Source organism: Candoia aspera, chromosome 4 (assembly GCF_035149785.1).
Source record: "Candoia aspera isolate rCanAsp1 chromosome 4, rCanAsp1.hap2, whole genome shotgun sequence".
Classification (NCBI taxonomy): domain Eukaryota; kingdom Metazoa; phylum Chordata; class Lepidosauria; order Squamata; family Boidae; genus Candoia; species Candoia aspera.
In genome coordinates, this window is record NC_086156.1 from 28,905,361 (window position 1) to 28,923,979 (window position 18,619).

The following is an 18,619-nucleotide window of genomic DNA, read 5'->3' on the forward strand; positions in this document are numbered from 1 at the left end:
TTCTGACGTTTCAGGACTTGGTTCTATTACTGGTTCAGATTGCTATTTTTTATAGCATTTCTTTGCTGATGTGCAAACAAGAACAAGGAAGCAATATACCCTGGTACATGGCAAATCTGCATGGACACTCAGAGCAGATGAGTGGACCCTGAGCCTTTTCCAACAAAACATTGCCTGGGAACTATCACTAGTGATCTTTGTTTATTTAACCACAGATCGATTTGAGGGGCTGATTTGCCAAAAGACAGATAGAAGATCCTAGTATGCAGCTTCCAGCATCAAAGGACCAGAACTAGGACAACTTATCTGAGCTGGAGAAATCTGGTCTCTTTGGAGAGAGCTACATCTGTCCACAGTTTCAGTCTGCACCATCTAATCATTCATTGTATGTCTCTGACTACTAACTATATGACAGGATTTGAAATATATCCCTGCCTTGAAACTAAAACTGAGCTGTGACTCAACAAGAATCTGAGCCAGAAGCAGCATCAACTAGAGCAGTTTTAAGGTCATGCAAAATCCATGGGGTAAAGGTTTTAAATGACCAGTCTGACTGAAGTCTTGTCTGTGCTGGTATCTACAGCTGCAAAGAAAAATGTTCTTTTCATGCAGATAGAAATGAATTCAATCAGCTTATAAATAGTGAATTCCAAATAATGGCATTATTAATGAAACCAAGAAGTCTAATCCAAAATGCATTTCTTTTACACCAAAAATGGAAAGCTCTCCAAACAAGTCTTTTCCTTAATCAGTCATTAAAATAAAATATCTTCACAGGAAAAATATTAAGGCTGTCATCTTACAACATAATTATTTTTATGCATTGTATTTATGTCCTAATTTTTTATCTGAAAAACATCCTATTTTATCATTATAGCAAAAACCCAATGAAGTGGGTTGGACAGAGAGAGCAACTGGACCAAAGTCACCCTGTAAATTCTGTGCCCAAGTGGGGGACTTGAACCTCTTTAAAGGGACATCAAAAATCTTCCAAATGAATTTTGCCAGAATAAGTAAAACAAACGCTTGCAACCTAGACAGCCTTAAGATGTGTGAACTTTAACTTGAGTCCCAGAATTCCCCTGAAAACATGACATTGCTAAGAATTCTGGGAGTTGAAGTACTATATTGTACTGACTACAACGGTAGTATGGATCCTAAACTCACTGGATGGCCTCAAGACCCTCTTAAATTAGGGATGCTGAAATGTTTTGGCAGATAAAATGCTTGCTTTGGTTTACAGTTAAATCCTAAAACTGGTATATTTGAGCAACCTGTTTGAACTCCTCTAAAAATAGCTGAAAATATCAATCATCATAGTGACCCATGATGTCATGAAAGTGTATATTTTGGTTCTGATATCAAGGTGATCCTTGCTTCATACAAGGGAGTTCTTGTTAAACCTTGTTGCTCAAGAGAGAGTTGCAACAGAGAAATCTGTTGCAAATCTCTGAGGCAAGGCCATCTTGGCTTCTCTCCCCCCATTATTTTATCCAAGATAAAGGGGAGTAAAGCACATGGACAGCCTGGCTGGGAGCCTATTGTGTTTGCAGGGAATAGTTTGGGTCATTCTGTTTAAAGAGTGAAAAGCAAGGGCTGTGTTGCGGTGAGGCTGAGGAATTTTCTAGCTAATCTTCTGTATCTGTTGGATTGTAACTATTCCAAACAACCCAAATAGTTTAAAGGGTATAACAAGGCAAAGCTGGTACAATATTTAACCTTAGTGAAAGACCCCAATTGTGGTGGAGGCAAGATGGTTGAGGACCAGATAAAGGGGTTACATCTAAACAATGGAACTCCTTGCCTCTGGAAGCAAGGTCTTCTGACACTTGATTAGCAAGACATTCAGTTCACAGGTAGTGTAAATTTGCCATCTCAAGGGTTATCTACCTATTTTTAATTAGGTCTTTTGGAGTATATTTTTAGTCTTAACATCATCTTTTAAAAGACCTAAGTTTTAAAGTAGCTTTAATGAAACTGACCTTCAAAGTTCACCCTTTGAAAAAACAAACAAAACTATCTATTGGAAATGGTGAAAGTGCAGAATTTCTGGGAGTCTACCTTATGGTATGTCTGGGGAATCCTTTTTTTTTTTTTAATCATTTGTTTATATAATTAGTTTGTCTATTTCAATATCAATCCTGCTTGAGGAAAACAACAGAAATATTATTTCAATAAATTATAGTCTACCAATATCCCAGAGAACTTACTGTTTACTTACGGTTACATAATAGAGTCATTCCTCTTCCAAGATTCCATTTCTGATATGAAAATTAGCAAATCATGAAACTGCCCAGAGTCCCCCTTTTCGGGGGAAGTTGGGCGGTGATAGAAATTTGAATAACAAACAAATAAATAAATCCCGAAACTGCTCCAGATTCATTAATATTGCATGCCTTAGTGTTGGCTTCAGTAGATCCAGAAATGAGGATCTATGAGATACATATTTATATATATTTATTTAAAGACCTGTGGCAGTCGGGGGCGGGGGGGAGGAGGAGGGGGCAAGAGGGGAAGCTGCATTGTGCTTGTTTGTTACTGAACAGTATCCACACTTCAGTCTTATTCCCTCTCTTTGTTGCATTGAGGAGCACATGCCTGGGAGTCAGCCAGCAAGGTTTGCATCTGAGTAGGCATGCCTTGGCTTGTGGTGTAGATCATTACAAAATCTTATTTTTGATGCAACGCCTATGCCTAATGAAGCCTCTCTAATTTTAATATTTCCTTCAGTTCTAAAAAGAATATACTGTAATTCCAACTGAAAACCTTTCCAGATCCAGGAAGTACCTGTAATAAGCTATGCTGGCTATATATTATATCATATTTATTTCTCTTTCTTCTCATCCATATCCAACTTCATCTGTCTTTGTCTGTTCTCTTCTTGATTAATTTTTACCCCAGAATTTAAGAAAGAACTAATTTGTCTTTCTTTAAGGCTACTAAACCGGAAGCCTTCTACTGTCAAAATGTCATTTCTTATATGCTGATCACTAAATCTCTCCCTCAATGGTCTTTCAAACAACCAGACACTGTTAAGCCTACTGCATACGATAATTATATAAAGCAGCCATAGAAGTAGAAATAAGAGTGTGCCTTTAGCCCTGCTTCTGAAGATAGCTTCTCTGCTCTTTTAGCTGGGCAGGGAAGCTTCCCATATATTCCACTGTAGGTTTCTCCTATCCTGTCTGTCTAGAATTCCTGGAGCTGAGGAAGCCAACATTTTAGGCTTTTTGCATGTAGGTATGCTGGGCGTGTTCAGCCTTACCGGCCAGACAGATCCAATTGTGCAGCGATTCCGGGTCATCTCTGCCCAACGCCCACTTCAGAACTTCGCGATTGAGCCCATCCTTAAACCTGTCAACTAAATTTGCCTGAGACCACTTGGGGACCTTGCCCGCCGAGGCCTTGAATTCCAAGGCATAGTCGGAAACTGACCTGGGACCCTGGATGAGATCCTTCAGAGCCTCCTTAGCTCTCACCTTAGCAAGAGGATCTTCAAAGTACAGCTTTAAGCCGATCAAAAAATTGGCAAAAGAGTCAAGTTCAGGGGCTTTAGCCTCGGTCAACTGCACATACCAGTCCGCTGCCCTGCCTTTGAGCTTTGTGGCCACTGCCATGATTTTAGCCTTTTCAGACAAGAAGCAATGTTCGAATTGTTCCATGTAGCTCTTGGCATTTGTGAGGAAGAAAGACAACCTGGTAGGGTCCCCGTCAAACTTAACAGAAAAGTCCTTCGCGACCCCTCCTGCTGGTGCAGATTCGGTGGCGGGTTGAACAGGAGCCCCCCAGGACACCGTAGGTGGTCCCTTCATGGCGGAGATGTTTCCCGCGGCCGTCCGCGGCCCCGCGACAGCTGCGGGTGGGGAGGAGGGATGGGGGATAGTTGATTGGGACCTGGACTCCAATCGTCTCTCACCTGACCGCTCACTGCGAAAGAAAGTGATTTCAGCATATATTCGATAGACTCCAGCTTCGCCTCCATCAATCTTATCCGTTCAGGTGTGATAGACTCTTCCTGTCACGGAGCATCGGGCTGTCTTCCCGTTGCCACCGTTGTAGACTCCACTTTGGGAGTCAGCTTTATGTGATGAATGCCTATCCCAAGCAAGAGGTATGTACCCATAGCTCCTTTTTTGCTATTTCAGACAAATAATACATAGAACAATAGATGGGAAATATGGGTTACTATTACTCACAATTGACAGAAAAGAAACTGAATTTGGGGATTAATAATTGCTCAAAGATCCTGCAATGCATTCAGGGCTACACGGGTTTATTGACATATGTTAAACTCTGGAATGCTAACACATACCCACACTGGATGTGAAGATTGCATAATAATGGCTATATTTACAATACCTATTAAATTCCACCCATGATGAATACATATATATAGCCCTTTGGTTATTCAATTACAAGAATTCGAAGACTCTAAAGAGAATTAGTAAGCAACTTGACTAGAATTAGAAATGTAAGCATAATGACATTAGAACAAAGTCAAGAGTAAATTCACATAATAAGCTTTTCCTCATTATATTGAAAGGTTAGAGCTCAGTGATAAATTTTAGAGTTCACATGCAAAGGTCTCCAGTTCAGTACCTAAAATCTCCAGATAGAAGGCCAGATCCTTTTACTTTGCAGAATGAGATGGCCAATACAGGCCAGAGTTGCTGGAGGGAGGTGGGAATAGTAAAGGGCAAAGTTGTGAAAACTTTATCGCTTGGTCCCTGAGCTTCCTATTAGCTCACTGTCTCCAGGAGCAATCGAGAATGCTGTGCTGTTCCACGTGTAGCAGCAGGATTCAACAGCTTGTTCAGTTGACTGAGAACATACGGAACATCATGGTCCTTTATCTCTGGGAACAAAACATCTTGACCTAGCCCTGGAAATAAATCTGGGAAACACCCCTTTCTGAAGCTTTTTCCCCTGACTGGTGTTCCATCACCATGGGAATCCATGTTGGCTATTTACTTGGAGAAAACCAGCATGTGCAGGCCTGACACAAGATGGACCTCTGATTTATTATTAACATATATTAAGGTTCTGATGGAAATAAAAGGGTACAATATGCTATGTTTTCCCCAGGTTTCATGCTTTCTGAAATGCATTACAAGTGATCTTAAAGCATGGGAGATGCCCATTATGTAATGTCATCAGTTTCATGAGCCAATGTCTCCATAGTTTTGCTCTACAATTTATTAAAAGTCACTCAGTGGCACAAAAATGATCTTTAGGACAATTAAACTCAAGAACAAATTCAAAAAGCTATGCAAAAGTTTCAGGCATTGTAACTTAAAATAAGTAAGCTAAGGCACATGTTCTCAAGATAAAAAGATTTGTGGTATAAATGTTCACAAAGAAGTAAACTCAAGAGTTTGTGTGTGTCTGTTTCTGGTTCACTTTGAACAGGGTTCCTCAACATTGGCAACTCTAAGCTGTCCGTACTTCAACTCCCAGAATTCCACAGTTGGGTATCCACCCCACCCCACCCCCAGGCCTCTTCCAGTGACTGCTCTGGGTGGGTTTTTAGAATGCAGACTCCTTTGATAAAGCATCAACTTTTGCAGGAATTAAACAGCAGCCATCAGTACAGTTAGATGGCCCTGAACTGAACCAATGTATTATTACCAAGCTTTGGTGTAAAGGATGGAAAAATAATACAGAAAATACATTTAAGTGATCAAAGACTCAGATTATTTCTTGAGCCATCATCGTAAACACCATGTCACTTCTGATCAATGATTTATCTCCTTTCCCCTAATCTGTAGATTACACTCAACATCTCCATCAGACTCCTGGAAGAAGTACTCATAACCTCTGCAGGTATTCTCCAGGTTTGGGCAGGAATATACAGACCATTCTAATGCCACTTCTATCTCATTTCACTTGTATTCCTTCCAAAGTCTTTCTCCATCTGCAAGTCTAAGAACAATAGCAATTTGTATATAATATGCATTCAAATGCTTAGTTAAATATGAATTTCTTTCTTATTTTGTCTACAGGAAATATAACATTTTATCCTAACAATAGAGATGGTAGGCATATATTGATGTTCCTTTGAGCTTTTAAATTTCTGTTGCAAAATTTGGAACTGGAAGGATGAATGTGTTCCTTGCATTAATCCAGGAAGGGAGAATCCAACACATTTGATTCAATTTCTTATCTGAGTGTAATCCCAAGTATATGTATGAATGTTCAGATGTATAGAAGAAAGATTATGATGCAAAAGGAAGTTAAGGTAACTTCAGAAACCCTCAACTTCCTTTTTCTTTCCTACATTGTCCTCCCCTTGTATAGGAAGAGAAGCAGCTTGAATACATGGTAGGACTCCAGTTCAAGTCCTAAGGCAGATTTGGTACTCTCCAAATCTGACAGCTACAGTTCCTTCATCCCTGGCCAGCACAGCTCTGTTAGTTTCTGTGCTTGCTTGTCTTAGAATTCCTTTTCTCCCCAGAATACTACTATGTCCAGTTTCTTATGGTCAAATTATATGATGAATTGAGCATGATTCTTCTCTACCTTATAAATTCTTAGGACCGTAATCTGAAATGGCATTCTGCCTATATGAGGAGAGTGGTCAACAAATCGGATGCTCAAGGCAGCTACTCTGAAGGCGAACACATGAATGTTCTTTATGTTCAGCTCCTTACTCTTGCTTGAAAATCTTGTTGGCTTGTTGTACTGTGAACCACGCAACCACATTATCATTTGCCTGGTTGGTGATGATCTCTATCTGGGACAATCCTCTTCTTTTTTTGCAAAATTACTATGTTCTTGTTACCTCGATTCCTTCTTCCTAAACGTGTCTCCTTTGGGAAGGAGGAAGTTGCGTTTCCAAGTGATCGTCTGCTATGGCTGATTCGCGGAGCCACAGTTCTCAGGGACACCAGTTAGCTTCTGGTAAGCAGCAACTTAGTAAACCAGGAGAGAATTTTTAGAGACAGAGAAGTTCGGATCCTCTCAAAGTTTCATCAAGAAAGGTCCCAATTATTAAATTAATTCCTAAGCAGCAGAGGATAATTTATCCATTGTGAAGAGTCTGGCAATAGTCTATTGCTACTGAAATTTTTAAATCCTTTTTATCTATTGAATCTTAGAGGCTGTTCTTTGGTATGAACTGTCAGGTCCAAAACTAGCATTCCTCAATGCCAAGCTCCTCCACACCTACACCCCGCCCCCAAACATGCTGGGTTTCAGTTCCTACCATCCCAGTCAGTGAAAGTCTTGCTTGATAGGGAATGATGGGAAGTGGAATGACACACATCTGCAAGACAATGAGTTGGGTCAGGTTGCTCAGGATTGTTAAGGATGAGACCAAGGCCAGCTTTTGATTAATTTCAGTAAAGCTGGAGGGACTCAGGTTTCCTGCTCCACCTTGGTATTCTTTTCTTTTAGTCCAAGAGAATACGAAATGTCCAAGCCAAGAGTTGCACTTGGCCTTTGAGTAACATGCTAGGAGACATATTCCAAAAAGTAGTGAGTGGTGCTTTAATTTCATTAAATTAAAATTAAAATTAATCAGTATTCTATAGCTGGCATGAGATAGATTAAGACAGGTAATGACTGACTGAATCAGCTTCAAACCTGAGCAGTGATTTAACTCAGGATCTTTCCAGTGGGACTCTAATCCAGTGTTTCTCGACCCTGGCAACTTTAAGATGTGTGGACTTCAACTCCCAGAATTCCCCAGCCACCCACCCATGCTGGCTGGGAATTCTGGGAGTTGAAGTCCACACATCTTAAAGTCGTCAAGGTTGAGAAACACTGCTCTAATCACTATGTCCCTGTTGATCTGAGTTTCTCATTCAGGATGCCAGGACTGTCACGAGAAGGAAGAATACAGGATTGTTTCAAAGGCAGAGGGGCAGACAGGAACATGCAGAATGACATGGCAACAGAATTTATGTGCTTACAGCCCTGTGATTAAAATAATAGCCAGCCTGTCATTTAAACTAACAAATGCAAAATGGGTCTGAAATGTATTGCTGTATTCCTTGATATTGTCTCCAGCAGGAGTGCCTGAGCAGCCACTGATTGTGATTTGCTTTGGGACAATGGAGACAGGTGATGGAGATGAATAATGTGCAAGGCTGCCTCACTGTTCCTGCTGCCTTTCTTCTCTTTGAGAGGCAGACATGTGGGGCTCTGTAGTGTCAACAGCAATTCAGTTCCTGCCTCTTTTGCCTTCCACTCAGCCTTTCCTTATTTGCATCTGAATCCACATCCCTACACCTGCCAGGCTGCATTTGACCTGCTAAAATTTGGGTCTCCCAGCCTCTCAATCATGTTATTATACATAACAGCTAAATAATCCTGAGTATAAATGCCTTGTGGAAGGGAAAAGGACAGATGGAGATTCTTGTGTGAGGCTTCTGCAAGAGGCTGCATATTGGCCAAGGATTTCAAGGAAGCTAGTGATAGTTTTTGCCACGGGGAGATCTCTGATATGAAGACAGTTTCCAGAAGGGGAGTAATGTGAAATTAAGATTGTGAAAAGTGAGATTGGGTCCCTCCCTCCTGGACTTTAGGAAAAAAGACCTGGTTCTGTAATTATGCCTGGGGCAGGAGAGAGAGTAGCCATTCCTGGGGATGGTTAGTTTCTTAGAAGGACCCTGTTCTGCTTGCAAATCATAAAGAACTTCCAGCCATCGAGGTTTTTATTATATTTATCTTATTGTGTATTATAGTGTTTTACAGTTTTATATTTTTATTTATGTTTTATTGTAAACCGCCCAGAGTCCCTTTTGGGAGATGGGCGGCGATAAATTTGATTAATAAACAAATAAATAAATAATGTTTAGACTTGCATCAGAAGCACTGATGGGTATGTAGAAACCTACTTCAGGAGAATACTGAATTGAACCTCAGTGCTCCCAGTTGGTGCCTCCAGATATCAATGTCTCTCACGATACTTTCTTTGGCACCCACCATACTCCACCAGCTACACAGCAGAAGAAATTGCCTACTTCCAGCATGAACTTAATTTCCAAGACAGCCTCTGGATACTGCACAGATCCCAGAGGGAGTCTTGAAAAGTAAGAATGGTGGATGGTTGTAGTCTAGTTCTTTGCCTAGAAATGTGCCTTCCTGAAAGAAAAGGAAGAAGCTGAGTGATAGGGAGCATCCTGGGATATTAGAAGAGAAGTGGGGAGCTACTTCATCAAGTTTCTTTTGGTGCATGGCCTCTTATGGCTGCCCACACCTTCCATGCAAACCATTTTGCAATGATTGCCATATACCCATGAGATATTCTCAACATTTCAAATATACTCACTGGCTCAAAAACATTTGGGGTCTTGGCACAGGACCTAGCTCATAAATATTTCTCCCATAATAAATTTGCTGAAGTGCCACCAGACACTTTCATGGTGCCTTTCCCAAACTGGCACCTACCAAATACATTGAACCTGCAACTTCCAGAACACCTTGTTCACTGGCTGGCCAATCCAGGTTTCAGCATATGGGAGGTTCTTACAGGAAGGCTGATTTAAATATCACAGGTCATCTAAGGACTTTGAAATGTCTGTTTTTAGTAGCCAGATTGCTTCCGAATTGCATTTCGTAAATGCCTGTCTCAAGTACAAACAAATATCCTTGAGTTTATTCCTCTATATAAAACCTTTTCCCATACATTTTTCTTTTTATACCTGTGTTCATTAGACGCTGGACTAGCATTATGCTTTGGGGTGGGGAAGTAGGGATTGGCAGTTTGGAAGTTCCTATCTACAGAAATTAATCCCATGATTTTACTAATGCAAATTAAAATGTGCAATGCTAAAAAAACAAATAAATCAAAAGCAACTTGACAAAAGAATTACTATATAGCATCTCATGCATTGTACTTAGTGAGAGTATTTATCTTGAAATGAGAGTATTTATCTTGAAAGGACTATTTTCCATAATATCCTAGTAGAACAAGTTACCCCGTGAAGAGGAGAGGGGTAGTAAATGCCCTTGTTAAAGGTTCTATTTTCAACTGCATGACCTTGATGGTTTAGCAGCTACAGCTGGAAAAGAGAGGGCAGGGCAGGGACAGAACTGAACCATCCTTATATAGGATGAATGGAGGAAGAGAAAAACGGAGGTTTGGGAGAAGAGGATAAATGGATGGGAGCTGGCATACAGGATTTATGGGAGGGTTGGCTAGTAGAAGCAAAATTGTTACATACATTCCAGAGACTTAAGCAGATGGCCAAATGGCTTTTCATAAGGGCTGGGGAAAGAGGGAAAAAAAACTGCAAAAAAAAAAAAAGTCCTGATTGATTGGTCTCCTCCTGACATCATTTTCCCTCCCATTGTAAAGTCAGTGGGAGAATGCTTGTTTGGTTTGCTTCTTTAGAATCGAGTGTGATAAATTCTACAAACTACTGGAAGGAGGGCATATAGAAGCTCCAGTTAAATAAAAATGTATTGAGAAGAGACAAGGCAAACTTACTCCTATACTGTGGAATAAAGAGGGAGGAAGATTCGCTGCTGTGCTTCCTTCTTCTCCAACGGTCACCAGTCTCCAGAGTTTGCATGTTTGCCATGATTACAACCACAGACTATAAAGCATTTTTCTCTCTGGGATTTTATTTTAATTTTTACTTCTCAGTCCTACCTATACACCTATGGTGGGACTTGGGTGGGGAGATTATATCCGTCCTTGTCCTACTAGATCTTTCAGTAGCGTTTGATACTCTGACCATGGTATCCTTTTGGCCCACTTGGACTGGGGACCAACAGCACTGTTTTGCAGTGGCTCTACTCCTTACTCAGATAGCAGGTCCAGTTGTGAAAAGAGAGGTTGGGCCCTTGAGCAGTTACATGTGGATGCCCCAGGGCTTGGCTCCCTCTCCCATTTCCTTCAAAAATCTCTCTGAAACTACTGGGAGAGGTCATCTCTTGTTTGGGGTGAGGTATTATCAGTATGCCGATATTATCTGGCCTTCAGGCCATAATGAAGGTTTTGATTTCAGTAGGCTCATAATGCTTGCTTGTATACCTCTAACCAGGCCAAGCAGGAGATACAGTACAAGTCCTGACTTGGTGCCTGAAGATGGTCTCAGTGCAGGCTTAGAATGAATCCCAGCAAGATGCAGCTGTTTGTTCAGAAGCTTTCTAGTTCCAGGCACTGGCACCCAGTCTCGGGGCCTTCCTGGACTCATGGTTCCAGGTAGAGTTACAGGGGGGGTTTCATGGTCAAGAGGGTGTGCAACTTTTCCTGGATCAGGAGGCTGTAACTACAGCAGCTCGTATCTGTGTCATCTCCCAATTAAACTAGTGCAGGTCACTGGAAGTGATGCCATTGAAGACAACTCAGAAGCTACATTGGGTGTAGATGGTGGTTGCTCGCCTGCTAACTGATGCAAGCTAGCAGAGTGGCATCAATATTGCAGGGACTACACTGGCTGCCAGTTTGTTTCCAGGCACAGTCCTGGATGGAGAAGTAAGGGTGTGGGGTGAAGGGGTAGGGGGCTAAAGGCTGACCTTCTGAGTCACAACTCCATTGCTCTGGAATAGCTTGCTTCCTACAAGTCCAGGGTGGGCCATATTTTGTTATTAATAATGAAAGTAGTTAAGACTACGCTTTCTTTCAGAATTTTTGGAGAGAAGAGTACTATACAAGGCAATCAACACTTTCTCTGAGGGTGGCCGTTGGATTGCTATGACAATTACTGTTCATTGGTTATACTAATGTTTTCACTGCTTTAGAAGTGTAAGCTTCTTAGAATAGCTTTGTGAAAGTAACATAGATAAATTATTCTCTGATTTCTATGGAGCAAGCTTTTCTATATTACATTCTACACTAATGTACTAATATAATATAGTCTATACAGTATTATGTTCTACCCTGGAGAATTGCTTTTCAGCCTGGTGTGGTGTAGAACATGGCTTCAGTGTGATGGAATTTATGTCCTGGTTATTGTTTAACAATCAACATTCACTCTTACTTTCTGCATCATTTTGCAATGTTCCATATTGTGCAACTTCTCAGGATATTTTCTCCTACAACTTCAACTTACTTGGAGAACATCTCTGAGGATCTCGATGATGTCTGCTGGATAACATATTTTTCTCAAAAAGATTAAAGTGTTGCTTAAGACAGCTGTTCTTCTGAACTGATAAAAGGCAACTGGAAAAAAAACCCCCTAAATTTGCAAATTCTAGTTTACTTCGTAACTGATCTGCATCTGACAAGTTCAGTCAAGTTAAATTCATTATTCATGCTTTTCAAATCATTCTTTTAATAAATGATTATTTTTCATTCTGTTTTTCAGTAAGAGTTCTTAAAATTATTCTCCTTTCACTGACTTATGAGAGAAAAAATGGAAATGTAATCATTTTGACAATATCCTTCTCTATTCTCTTATGAAGATGCTGAAGAAAATCAAGTTCATTTAATTCACATTCAAAGTGGAATTGGAACTTGCAACTCCAATGTATTTTCCATCATCTAAAGTGCTAAGATTAAAATCAACAAACCGCATGGGATGATTTTTTAAAAAACATATCTTGAGAGTAATACTATCATAGCCGGTAAGGAAGCCATTTTAGCAATTTAGCTTTAAATTCTCAATCCCCTGAAGGAAAAAAAAATAAGTAACAAAAGAGATTACTGCATTTTATGGCTTTTGCTAACTGACAGGTGCTTGTTGGTCTGTGCAAAGTAATTCATTGGCTTCTGCTTGATTTTTTAGGGCATGTGCCCCTTGATATTGCTGTACATGCCTGGTGAACATGGTTGCTTCACCATTGAACAAGGCAAATGAAACTGTCAAATGCTGGGGTGCCATAAACCACTGCATCGGATTGCAAGATCTGTCCATTCCCACAGATCTAACACCAGTGCAATGTTGCAAGGCTAGGCCTCACAACTGAATAGACAAGTCAAGGGCATCACACAAATGCCAACTGCAGAAATTGTTCCTAGATTTACTCTGTTGCTTGATTTTGTAGACTCAAGCAGTTTTTTCTAAACAATCTGCAGAATTTTAGAATTTAATTTTGACAGTAGATGCTGAGGTTACAAGGCCTGAGGGTGTAATCTGGCATTGGATGCAAATTCAGTGCTAAATCAATTCATGTAAAACTGCTGGCCAAACTGATTTGTGCCTACTAGGCTGTAAATGTCAATATTATATGGGTCATGCATTCATTTTTATTTATATTTATTTGTTAGATTAATATTCTGTTTTTACCCAAGAGATCAAGACAGTGTATATAGCATTGCTTCCTTCAATTTTTCCCAGAACAACAGTCCTGTGAGGTAGATTGGGCTGAGAAGAAACGGCTGGCCCATATTTACTTAGTGACTATCCATGGCTAAGTATAGATTTGAACCTGAGTTACTCCAGCTCTGGTCCAACACCTTAGCCACCAGACCAGGCCACAACCCTCTGTCTCTCTCTTTTTCATTATAAACTGTGGAAGTCAGATGAAACTAACATTAATAAAACGATAAATGAGCCATGTTGTACTAGTTCCATGAGCAAACTTTCCCATTGTTATTTATGCCATCATAACAATGTAGAATCTATGTCTCTCTATCTATTTGATCTATTTAATGTTTCTATTTTCGTTTATTGTTATCTATCCATCTATTCACCCAGATTAGGATTCGCACAGTGGTGAAAGAGGATTTAATGCAGCCTTTCTCAACCTTTTGATCCTGGAGGAACCCTTGAAATATTTTTCAGACCTCGGGGAACTCCTCCTCATTCAGGCTCAAATATAGGCCAGAAGTTACAAAATTATTCTATTTGTTTCATGTGTAGGCCTGTATATAGGCATTAACAGTGTTCTTAAACTAAAAATAAAGAATGAAGCTTACCTCTTTAATGTGAAGTTGCCTGAATTTGAAATATTTTTTAAAAATAAATTGTGATCTCCCAGGGAACCCTGAGTGACCTCTTGCAGAACCCTAGGGTTCCATGGAACCCTGGTTGAGAAACCCTGATTTAATGTTTTCCTTTCCCTTCCCCCAGTTCCATTCCTTTGTAAAGTAATTTTTTGCCCAACCAGAAAAGTCAAGATGGCAGCTATGACTGCATGATCAAAGTCCCACCCCTTTGTAGAAGCATGCAATGTCAATGCATATACAAAACAGGTGGAGCTTTGACTTCACAGCCAAAGCTGCCTCCTTGATTTTTTTAACCTCACTCCTATGTGGACTTTTCAGTGTCCAGTGCAGTGTAATAGGAAAATTATGTATGGATGATATTTCAGCTCCATGAACACATTCTAGGATTATTCTTTTGTGCAACAAAATTATTTAACAGAAAAGTGTTGACCTCCCTCTGTGCCATAGTCTGAATTTCCTGTTTCACTCCTGGTGCAGCAACTACTACTCTATGAAAAGATTTGCTCAAGTATGTCAACTCTCATTTGTTCAGAATTAGTGGTCTAGAAAACTTTCACCCAAGGAGGTGAAATCAATTACATTGTTCCCTTTGTAAACAAATAGCCATATATTTTACGATCTGAGCACTTCTGTATCAGGAACAGATTATCTGATTTGGGCTTCACTTCTCATTGCCCTGAGTCAGCAATGCAAATGATTGTGAGAATTGGAATCTGAACTATCTAGGTGAACACACTGAAGAAGGGCTGTCCAGACTAAGCTCACATGAATGGTAAAGATCCATATGGAAGGAAAAAAAAAATAGGGGCTTTGATAATATCCATTAAAAATCCTGGATAACAAGTTGAAAAGGGACCCCAATTAGATGGCCACCATCTTCTATTCTAAAGTGATGTGTGTGTCTCTGTGTGTGTGTTTTTTTTGGTAGTCCTGTATCTTTTGTCCTTTTTTTGAAGGAAAACTGCCCAGAGTCCCTCTTTTGGGGGAGATGGGCAGTAACAAAATTTGAATAATTAATAAAAGAAAAGAAAATGCATTTATCTTTTGTGGCCATCTATAAGCACCCTCTGGCTCCTAAATCCAGCACTGTTTTCTTCTGTTCAACACAAAAAGCCTGTTTGAAGTGAAAGAAAAAGTTTGTAAACCTTCTGCATTAGACCCATTTGGCTTGGGTTGTGAGTTGCATGTAAATGTGAAAAGACTAGTCTGAATCCACAAATTGCAGCTGCTGTTTTTCTGAAGGCATCTGGTTCAATTGCTGTTTTTTCCCCTGATAGGAAATTATAATTGTACTTTTGAAAGATGAGACTATATTTGGCATTTTGCAAATGTGTAAGAAGAACTGAATAGAAATATGCTAACATGGAATTACATTTAGTATAAGATCCTCATCTTCAAGGATGCCATATCCCTGATTGAAATTCTCAAACCATTTAACTTGGAGTAGCCATTCTGAAATGAACAGCATTGTTTGGAGACTGCAACTTTACATATTATATCTAAATACTTTAAACAGAAGTCTAAAAACTACTGACCATCCACAAATGATGCACAAATGATAAAGTTAAGCCAACAAGTTCTAAGTATATATGCCATAAATGTGTAAATAATAAGTAGCTATACCATATAAAAAATCTACTAGCTAATATGGATTAATAGCTTGTATTATGTGTATGCTGTGTATATAGGAAGGAAAGAATGTCTACATGTGTGGTACCTGATCATGTCTAATTTTGATTAAAGAAAGTCTGCCTACAGTCCAACTCAACTCCTGATGGCAACAGGGAAATGTTCATATTGTTTTTCTGGCAACAGTACAGAAGTGGTTTGCCTTCAACTTCCCAATCTAATCTACAGCCCTGCAATTTTCTGGTAGATTGTATCCAGGTTGCATCATGGTGGAACCAGATTTTTCAAGATCAGCCAAGGTAATTTAGGTGCTGTTGCCTGTTGTAGCTTGGGTTTAAATAGAAAGCAACAGAAATGGGCTTTTAACATACTACAGCAAATTTATGCTGAGAATGTTCAGAATGGCCATGACCACATATGAAAGAAAATCTGTTGAACTTCCATGTTTTCTCAAGTTCTGAGTTGAAGGGGATGGACTAAAGGCATCAATTTTACTGAAGGTTCAGAAGTTGGATTCTGATCAGTGCATGGAGTAGTGTATTCAAGTGATACCACAGTAAATAAATCTGTCTCTTGAACATGTCAACAAACAAGATGTGATGGAACTTTTATATGGCTGAGAACTGACACTTTTTGAAACATGCTTAAACATTTAGATTATTTCTCTTACAGGCACTATAATATTTTATTTTGCACCAATCATTATTTAGTTTGTTCTGAGCAGATTGGGGTGACATATGCAGGGATAGTTCATATTCTATCATTGCCAATTCTAAGATTAATATAACTTTTTTTACAATACACAATTAATGTCAGTACTATGCAAAAGGCAGACACGTGAAGATGGGAAAGAATTACAAAGGCTATATTCATTTGAAGTTGTTCTTTGGCTAATGTGTTTTGAGCTAATCAAGGGCAGATTTTAAAAATGGGACTCAAATGGAGAAAATAATTCCTAAATCTGTTAGACATCTGTAATGTTTTACTTTAGCACTCTGAATGATAGCATGAATTGGGCTTGCCTAATGAAAGTGTGAAAGAACCCTCTTTGGATGAATTTATACAAAGTGCTAATGAAGACAAAGTCTATTTAAATGTAGCTGGACAGCCTCCATTCAGATAGCAGCTGGCACAATTGTCCTCAGTCAAAAGACAGAAGCAAGTGACAAATAACAGAATTCATGAAAATCTGAAATGACAATTGACTAAATTCTCATTAGCACTTCTTTTCTTCTTGGACAGCTATTATAATCACCTTGATTAGCATTAGTATTAGCTGTTTGCCATCAGCAAATGCCAAAAAGTCAACATGAAAACTTATTCCAGATGGGAAGACAGCAGATCTCCTGGAGAACTTGTGATGTAAGATTGTCAGCCATCATGGCTTTTGGAGGGGACAGAAAAGAAAAAAAAAAGTTAAAGGAGGTATGATTGTTGAGCTGCTTAAAGGCTGTATCATTTGTTTGGGATATGAAGCATATTAGCATTTTTGATTGATTGATTGATTGATTGATTATGTGCTATCAGGTTGATATCCACCCTTAGGGACCACATAGATACTAATACTATTAAGGTATCAGTGGACAGACACAGAAATTTGAAACTTTCTTGTGAGTACCTTTGCCAGAAGAGTCCTGGACTGTAAGAATGCTTCTGAAGCTGAGATTTTGCTTCACAGCATGCCAGTTTCAATTTTTAATTCATTTCAAAAAAATTAAAAGAATTTTTAAAAGGTCTGGTAACGAAGGAAGCCTGGTGCACACATTTCTGCCCATGAGTACCATGTGGGGAACCACTGATTTTAAGATAACAATCTCCAAGGAAGTTAATTGATTCTGGCCCCCTCCACCCCCCCACCCCCCTACCCCCCTACCCCCCTGTCAAATGTGCTTTATCACACTATTCCTGTTGCTTACAGACTCCAACCAAGTTCTGGCCATAGATATAGTGCAGGGAAAGAAAGGGACAGCCATGGAAATATTTTTTGATCCAGTAACACCAGTTTTCTTTTTATTTTAAAGCTTTTTTTTTTTTTTTTTAAAGGCAATAGATGTAATTAAGCCTCCTGGCCTAACAACTTGTATTGTTTTTTTTTAAGGAAGTATAAACATTGTGCTGACCAAAATTGCCACTTTGTTCCCAAATGTTGCAAAACAGGGTCTAGAAAGCTGCTAACAAAGAAGAAAACTGTTTCAGTTCCTTCTTTCTAAGAGTAACAATAAATTCAGAAATGCTTCTAATGTGAAATTGTCTGTTGAAAGAAATTCTAACGAATGACATGGATTTCTTTGCTAATTTCCCAGAGTCTACTTCATGACTTGGAATCCTTACCAAATGGGCCTAGGGGGAGTGGCAAACAGATTGTTCTCATGGAATCAGGATGACCATATTAATGTCTCCCCCCTCTAGTCACAGGAAAAATGTATAAATATACCTCCTTATAAGCAGTTTCTATATGGCTTGGAGAATTTGTAAAGGATGGTGGAGAGCATCTAATGGTTTGTTTTACCTATGAAAGTTTTGCCACTGAACAGCTCAAACCTACACCAAGTTTGTTTTCTCAGCAAATTAACATTTCTCCCTTTTAAAAATTTAGGTTGAAGGGATTCGACTTGATTTCCATAGAAACCAAACGATTATATGGCAACAATGATCATTTACTCAACAATGATAATGTACTGTAACCAAAATTGTTCTGAGTGCATAAAGGGAGGGGAAAAAATAAAATGTTCTTCCTCCAATTTGGGCTTGGCATCTTGAAACTGCTGAGCCAGCCTACACTTGCTGGATGAAAGTTTGAGTCATTCTAGATGGTTTTCAGTCATTATCCTTATTTTTTAAAACGGCTCTGTTTGCATAAGTGCATTTACGGTCAGATTGTTTCTTTTCTTCCTGGAAGATAGCAGAAGGATAAATTACTGGCTGGGTTCTCACATCCCATTAAACCATAATTTGATTTTTTTGATTTTGAGTTAGTGTATTGTGTGAATGCAGTTAATTGTGGTTTGGGAAGCATGGTTCATAGCTTAGCATTATATGGGAATTTAACCTTTTTGGTTTATTCAACAAACCACAGTTAAAAGAAATGCTTGACTTAGTGCTGCATGTGAATGTCATCATTAATTAGAATAATAAAAATTATGTATC